Source organism: Phocoena phocoena, chromosome 9 (genome assembly GCF_963924675.1).
Source record: "Phocoena phocoena chromosome 9, mPhoPho1.1, whole genome shotgun sequence".
Taxonomy (NCBI): domain Eukaryota; kingdom Metazoa; phylum Chordata; class Mammalia; order Artiodactyla; family Phocoenidae; genus Phocoena; species Phocoena phocoena.
Window position 1 is genome coordinate 47296757 of NC_089227.1, and position 8524 is coordinate 47305280.

Consider the following 8524-nt stretch of genomic DNA (forward strand, 5'->3'; position numbering starts at 1 on the left):
CCTTCCTCTCTCTCTAAAGTAAGTTTGTAAATGCTTCACTAATCAGGCTAAATTTATTTCATCTGCTCCTACCCAGTGTCAGTGGAGTCTTTAAAAGATTTTGTCTACCAAATAAGCTTCATATACACTAAACAGTAAACAGTTTGTTCTGCCCATATTATTACTATTTTTTGGTCAATGTTAATCCATTTTTCAAATGATTTATTAGCAGTAATATGATAGTATTATAAAATCACAAAAATTACTAAATCAGTGTGACCTGAGAAAGTTTTGTAACCTCTGGATTATCTATTTTCATTTTCCCCCCACAGTCTTATTAAGGATAACCGCATGGGTTTTATTAAACTTTCTGAAATATTAAAAAGAGCTCCAAGAACCTTTCTAACCTCATGAGCCTCAAATTGGTAACTGATTGATGAAGGTGTCTCTAAAATCACACCAATAGAATAAAACTGTATTTTATTGGTAAGTACATGCTCCATGGTGATACCCTTATGGTGATATAATACCTCCTGCTCTTGATCACATTTCCCAAAGATATTTTTCTAGAGGTAGAGAAGGAGCAAAAGGTGTGACTGATAAACTTGTTGTGACACGTTTGGGAACACTTCATTTATTCTACAAAAATTGAGCATATACTGTGGCATATACTGTGTGCCAGACGTGAGTGAACAAAACAAAGAAACCCTGACTAATATTCTAAAATCTAAATGCTTAATATAATATCAGATAATGGTAAGTGCCGAGAAGAAACATAAAAGAGGGGATTCACGGTGTCAGGGAGTGAGGTATGCTATTTTGAAAAGGATGGTCAGGAAAGGCCTTGGATATGAGAACAATTTAGTAGAGATCTGAATGAAGAGAGAGCCATATAAGTAATTGGAGAGAGTTCCAGGCAGAGGGTTCCAGCAGGTGTAAAGGCGAGAGCATGTATGGCATTCTAGATAGGAGTTTGCATCTTGTAAGCTTTAGTCTTGAATTTGACTCTCAGATAACAGTTAATTATAATATTAACTTTGTGAACTTACAAAGCCAAGAGCCACCTTCAGGCATGTGTCAGTGACTTGACCCAGATGCAGACACCCCATTAGGCCTAAGAGAAAAGCCTCCTATTACTTTAAAACAACATTTGTACTATACTAAGTTGCAAGATTGGATCTGAAGGACAGAATCAGATACTCTATTTTGGTAAGGTACTTTGGGAAAAACTTGTGATGTCACACCCATTAGGAAATTCATAAGACATCATTTTTTTCTGAGTGATGAGGCCAAAAGTGAATTGTACTTTCTTCTTTGCATATATTCTATATTATTTACATTTTTATTGAGCATTTTTTTAGTAATCAGGAAAAACATCAAAGTCTTTTTCATATTCATTTAAAAAATGGGTTATATAAATATACTATATGTAGCAAAATCCCACTTTACATAAAAATATAGAACGTGTATAACTGTGTGTTTCTACATTTATAAATGTTTTTTGTAGGTTTTTTTTGGGGGGGAGTGGTAGAAGATTGGCGTCTATGTAGATTTACTTGTATATAAAAAGAAAAAAATAGAAGAGCAGAGACCAAAATGTTAATAGCAGTTATACCTGAGTGGTTGAATTTTGGGTGATTTTTAAAAATCATCTTCAGTATCATATTTTAAACTTTTTATTGAAGCATAACATGCATAAAGAAACAGTGTAAAACATAAATGTATATCAACTAATTATTACATATAACTACCACTCTAATCATCAACCAGGTAAAGTAATAAAACCTGCTAGCAACCCAAAAACCCCTCATGCCCCCTCATTCCATCCCTTATACCTTGACTTGCCGCATTAAAGTTTAATTTTAACTGGCTTTTGACAGTGAGATAAACGGAGTCATATAATATGTACAGCCTGGGGTTTAGCCTCTTTCCCGGTGCCTCTTTTTGTCAATTAGTCTTTTGTGGGTTGATGCCAGCAGAATTGTCACAATTCTTTTCCATAATATTGGCACAAATTACTTTCAAATAACTTTACTTTTTGTCAAGCATTCACATAGATACACATTTCAGTGAATCTAAACAAGTATTCCTGAAACAAGTATTCCTGTCATCATTATCCTCATTTTTTGAGGTGAGAAAATAGAGATGAGGTAAGTTGCCTATAGTCTCACAGCAAATTGTGGGTGGAGATAGAGGCTCCTACCTCTGACTATAAACCCCTTACAACAGCTAGAGAAAAAACAGCCTAATTCTCTAAGGAATACTGTGACACCCAACAAATTCCCCTTTTAATTTAGAAAACATGATTTTCCGACATGGCTAAGGGGGAAAACATCTTGTGAAATCTTCCTTGATCTGTATTGAACAAAGAAGAGAAGAGTTTGGCTAACCTTAGCCTCTGGGTGAGTATGTTCCTAGCCTCTTCCTGCCCAAGGAGTGCAGTACACAGAACACCTCACAATCTCCTACCCTTGCTAACTTCCTGTCCTTCCTTCCTTCCCTCTCTCTCTCCTTTCTTTCTTCTTTCTTCCACCAAATGCTTATTGAAAGTCTACTATACACCATCCTTCTTGGTACTTATGATCCAGCAGGAAATAAAACAGACATGGTCCCAGCTTGCTTGAAATTTACAGACTAGCAAACTAGGGTCATTTGTAAACAAAAAAAATCCCAAGTGTGATAAGTATTAAACACTTGTGCAGTGAACCTGGCCCAAATTAAGAGATAAATATTTGATCAATGAATCAATGCTCGAATGAATGAACAAATGAAGAGATGAATTGACTGACCTTTAAGATGTTATTACTCTGAGATTCTTACTATAGCAGGAAAATTATAATTTTTTTCTGATTCCGATTTTCTATTCCTATATTGCTACAAGTGAAAAATGTTGAGGAAGGATTAAACTAAATCTGTCAGTCAAAAAACTTCATAAGAAAATCAATTAACTAGCTCAAAATCATTTCTGTACTTTCAGAAAAAAAGAAAGCAGCTGCCTGATGATATTTTTAATTGAATTCAAAAGCTATTACCTATGAGAACCTTTAATTTATTCTTACTCAGTCAATTGAAAACAATTTAAGCAAAGCAGAATCTGTTTTCTTCTAAGTTGCAACTGAGCTGAGAGCTGTCATGCCAAGTTTCACCCAGTGTGAATTTCAGGAGCTGAATGATAAACACCAGTAAAAGAAACCCTTCCCTACAATGCCAGCAGGACTGCTTTGCTACTAGGCAACAATCTAAGAAAACCAATATTCTGTTGTAAATTACCCATCTAAAAGGCTAGAGAGGAAATTATAGAAAGAAGCAATCTTCATAATAATTCCCCCATTACCCCATCCTGAATCATCTCTTACCCATGAAAGGGTGAATACAGTATTTTCAGAGAATCTCAATTCTCATTAAAGTGAGGATTAGACAGATTGCCCTCCTAAAGAAATGGGCTTAGCAATTCTATGCAAAGGCCTTACCCCCATAGAGTATTTACAAATGTAATGGGTGAAAGTGACAGAGGGAAGGCTCTGGAGGCTGAAGTCGTGGAAGCCACAAAACTCAAGTTGATGTCAATACTGTCAGCCACATTGCAGCCTAGTCTCTACTGGTTCATCCACTCATTCAACACATGTGAACAAGACAGAAAAGCTTAGAGTCTAATGTGGAAGTCAGATGAGAAATAGGTACACAAACAAACAAGATTGCCAAACATAATTGTGCCCTGAAGAATACTTCCAAGGTGATGTGACAGCAAGTAACTTGAGAAGACTTATTTAATAAGGTGGTTAAGAAAGGCCTTTCAGAGCATTCTTCTAAGAGTTTTACATATTACAAATGTTCTCCGTGTTATTTTTAAATAGGGCCTAACCATGCTCCTGTCACATTAGCTGATGTAGACTCCCAAGAACTGGAAGCTTACTGTCTTTTCCAGACAACTCATGAGTCGTCTGTGGAAAGAAAGGGAACAGGGGAATGTCTTAACACAATGGCTGGAATTAGCCAATAGAAGGGGAAAACTCACTTCTTCCTTTACGACCATGGGGTAGGCAAAAAATTCCTTAGAATGGCTAAAAAAGCAAGAATATTAAAGAAAAAATTGAAAAGTTGGATTTTTTTCAAAATTTGAAGCTTTTGTTCTTAGAAAGACACCGTTTAAGAAATTAAAAAGCAGGCCACAAACTGGGAGAAAATATCTAATATATATCAAAAATATTATGAGTTTGTATATCCAATATATATGTTTATAAACACATTGTGCATGCATATATAAATGTAACATATAGGCCATATGTGTGTATCATGTGTCGTATAGAACATATAATGAACTCTTAAATATCAATAAGAAGACAAACAACGCAGATTTTAAATGGACAAAAGATTTAAACAGGAACTTTGCAAAAGAGGACATGCAAATGGCCAACAGCACTCAAAAAGATGTTCAACACCATTAGTGATCAGAGAAGTACAAATTAAAACCACAATGAAAGGGACTTCCCTGGTGGTGCAGTGGTTAAGAATCCGCCTGCCAATGCAGGGGACATGGGTTCAATCCCTGGTCCAGGAAGATCCCACATGCCGCAGAGCAACTAAGCCTGTGCACCACAACTACTGAGCCTGTGCTCTAGAGCCCGTGCTCCGCAACAAGAGAAGCCACCGAAATAAGAAGCCTGCCCACCGCTTGCCGCAACTAGAGAAAGCCCGCATGCAGCAACAAAGACCCAACGCAGCCAAAAATAAATAAATAAAATAAAACCACAATGTGATACTCCTTCTCACCTATTGGAATAGCTAAGATGAAAAAGAGCAACCATATCAAGTGTTGGTGACAATGTGGAAAAATGAACTCATACACTGCTGGAGTACACACAAACTTGTATACAACGTTCATAAAAGCTTTATTTCAAATAGCTAATAACTAGGGACAGTCCTACTGCCCATCACAGATGAATGGATAAACGAACTGTGTTGTAACCATACAGTGGAATACCACTCAGCAATAAAATGAACTACTAATACATACAATAACATGGATGACTCTGAAAAACATGCTGAGTAAAGTAAGTCAGGCAGAGAAGTACACGCTGTATGATACCATTTATATGAGACTCTAGAAAAAAGGAAATTTAAGCTATAGCAATAAAGAGCAGATTAGTGGTTGCCTGGGGCCAGGGGTCAGAGCAGACTGACTGTAAAAGAGCATGAGGGAGATTTTGGGGGTGATGGAAATGTTCTATATCTTAATTGTGGTTGTGGTAAAAACTCTAAGAATGTACCCTTAAAAGGATCACATTTTATTGTATGTGAATAACAATAAAGTTGACTTTGACTCAATAAAGTTGATTTTTAAAATGGGTTCTTTCAAAAAGTGATCTTAGTGTTTGCTCAGAGCACTGGTGGAGGCACGTCATGCATTATATCAATTCACAAAGTTTGAGGTTGGAAATCTAGGCAGATATGGAGCCAATATAACAACCATAGCCCCAAAATATCCACTGACATGGTTTTACCAAATTTACCGTAGCAGTCTTTTTTTTAATAAATTTATTTATGGCTGCGTTGGGTCTTCATTGCAGTGCGCGGGCTTCTCATTGCGGTGGCTTCTCTTGTTGTGGAGCATGGACTCTAGGCGCATGGGCTTCAGTAGCTGTGGCACACGGCCTCAGTAGTTGTGGCTCGTGGGCTCTAGAGCGCAGGCTCAGTAGTTGTGGCACACAGGCTTAGTTGCTCCGCAGCATGTGGGATCTTCCCCAACCAGGGATCAAACCCGTGTCCCCCACATTGGCAGACAGATTCTTAACCACTGTGCCACCAGGGAATTCCTACCTTACCAGTCTTGAAAGATGCTCTGTGAAGAAGTCTGTAGTCCAGTAAATTGCAGAAAGACTGAATATTCTATAGATTCACATTATAACAATACCATAAATATGGTTCTGAAAGTCCTAGAGTAAATAAGTACTTATTTATGCCAGCCCTTCTTATTTTATCAAGGAAGATCTACTGGAACACAGTTTGGGAAATGCTAAATCCATTGATCAATGTCAATCTGGAGGGAAGTTTCTTGGAGATTTTAATCATCAATATGTATTTTAAGTCTCAAAAGAGCATTTTAGTATGTAGCATTTTCCACATGTATTTGAGTGTGGTACTCTATTTTCAGCTGCATCTTGCAAAATTGGTATTCTATTTTCTTCCAAAAACAGTTTTCTAGGGTTCTTCCAAAGAGCTTGGTCCTTGCCTCTATCTTCCTTATAAGCAACTTAGCCAAATGGCAAATACAGATTGTCAAATTTTCAGATGACACAAACTAGTTTTCTTTTTAAAGATAGCCAATACTGGGCTTCCCTGGTGGCGCAGTGGTTGAGAGTCTGCCTGCCAATGCAGGGGATGCGGGTTTGTGCCCCCGTCCTGGAGGAGCCCACATGCCGCGGAGCGGCTGGGACCGTGACCATGGCCGCTGAGCCTGCGTGTCTGGAGCCTGCACTCCGCAATGGGAGAGGCCACAACAGTGAGAGGCCCGCGTACCGCAAAAAAAAAAAAAAAAAGATAGTCAATACTACAGAATTTGAATTCACTGAGATCTGGACAGGCAAGATTGATGAAATTAAAAATAAAAACTGTCGAGTTTGAAAAATCAATTAAGTGTATACATGTTTTATGGGGGACAGAGGGAAGCAGACTTTGGAGTTTTAGTTGGCAATAAACTCAACCAAAAGTATAATGTTCTGTCATCAAATGCTAATTCAACCTTAGTCTACACAATTAAGAGAATGGTGTTAAGAATAAGAGAACCATTGTAGGTGAGTACCACTGTCGATCTACAAGATGGTGAAAGAACCAGGAATGTCAAAGAAAGAGTGTCCAAATTCTGGGGAAAAGAAAACACAGGCAGAATGGTATTTGCCTCCAAATATGGGGAGAGATTTCATGGAAAGTCACTCAAGCATCTTGATTGCCAGCTTCTAGACCTATTTTTAAAAGCTCTGATTGTACCTAACCAGGACTGTCTTAATCAGAATGGAAATGTGTCCACAAAATCCACAGGACATGGGAGGATCAGGTTCAGAAAAGATGGAGGGAGCTCTGGGATGGGGCAGCCAGAAGCCCCGCCAGGGTTACACCCAGAAGAAATCCGGTCCTCACACCTGTGCCCCTAGCAGTAATGATGGATGAGCAGGACCTGCCCCTGTGTTCTTGAAGATGCAGCCTCACTCAAGATTCAAAACCCCATTACAGAACATTCAATGAGCCGGACCAAAATCCTGTGCCTAGCCCTGGCTGGATTTATTTTGAGATATTCCAGAGAACAGAACTAGCAGCAATGAGATGGTTGTCGGTCCCAGACAATGTCAGAATGCCTCTACTTAGAAAAGGAGTTTATACTAATTGAACACTTGCCAAAGATTTTTTTCTCAATGTGGGAAAGGCAGCGATTACTCAGACTCATTCAGTGAGAATTTTAAAAGTGATAATGGGCAAACAAGAGTGCAATGAACATTAGAGGTCATCTACAACAACTCTTGACCTTTACCAACATGGAAACTCATCTAGAGAGATCAAATGATTTTTTGGAGGGGCTCTAGGTGAGTATCAAAAGAAATGAACACAGGATCCCCATGACTTCAACCCACCCTTCTTTGTTATAAAATACTGCCTCCTTTTTCAACTGAACCATCTCAGTCAGTGACAGAATTGTAAAATTTACTGAGATCAAAATATTGTTGTGTCGAAATATCCACTCATTGTTGTTAACAGAATTAATGTGAACACAGGAAAGTGTGATCATGTGGGGAAGGGAGAGGAGGTTAAGGAGGGAGGTGGGGACAAGATGAAAAATTCATTCAAACCTAACTGAATTTATTTTTCTGATGTGACCTCTAATTTACCAACATGTTCTTGGTTTTGATGCTAACCTTTTCCAGTAATTAAAGTTTGACTGTTTAAGGAAGAACAATGCCTTTGACTACAAACAAGACTTTAGGAAAATGTCACTGTGAAGGCAAGTTACTTTTCATCTGCTTAGTAAACTTTTTGACTGATGAAAAGTCAGTACTTCACCAATTATTCTTGCAGGTGTTGTTTGTCTGTTGTGTCTCCTATGTCATCTGGAAACAACAGTTTAAACACTACTTTAATGAGAAAAATCGCCCATGGCTGGTCTGGTTCTGCCTTAAATGGATTTGTAGCTGATCAGTGACTGATAAGATGTTTGCTTTAAACATTTTTTGATGGACAAATCCATTATTTGTTGCCAATTTTTCCAAGGTCCACGGAGAAATTAGCTTTAATTATTCCATTGGTTGCAGGAACATAGCAAATCTTCTTTTCTTAAGAAAGAAGGGTAAACACAACTAGTCATTGGTTTTCAGCAATTCTTTCATAAATCAATATATTGAAACTAGTGAATCAAACACTTAGGTTTCTCTGAAGGACAGAGTATATTATATCAATTCTTCCTCCTCAGTACAGAAGCAGAAGAAAAGAGTTTCCTGAAATATTGTGTCAAAATATCAAGATAAAAAGTGGACACCTCAGTCATTCAGAGATTTCATGT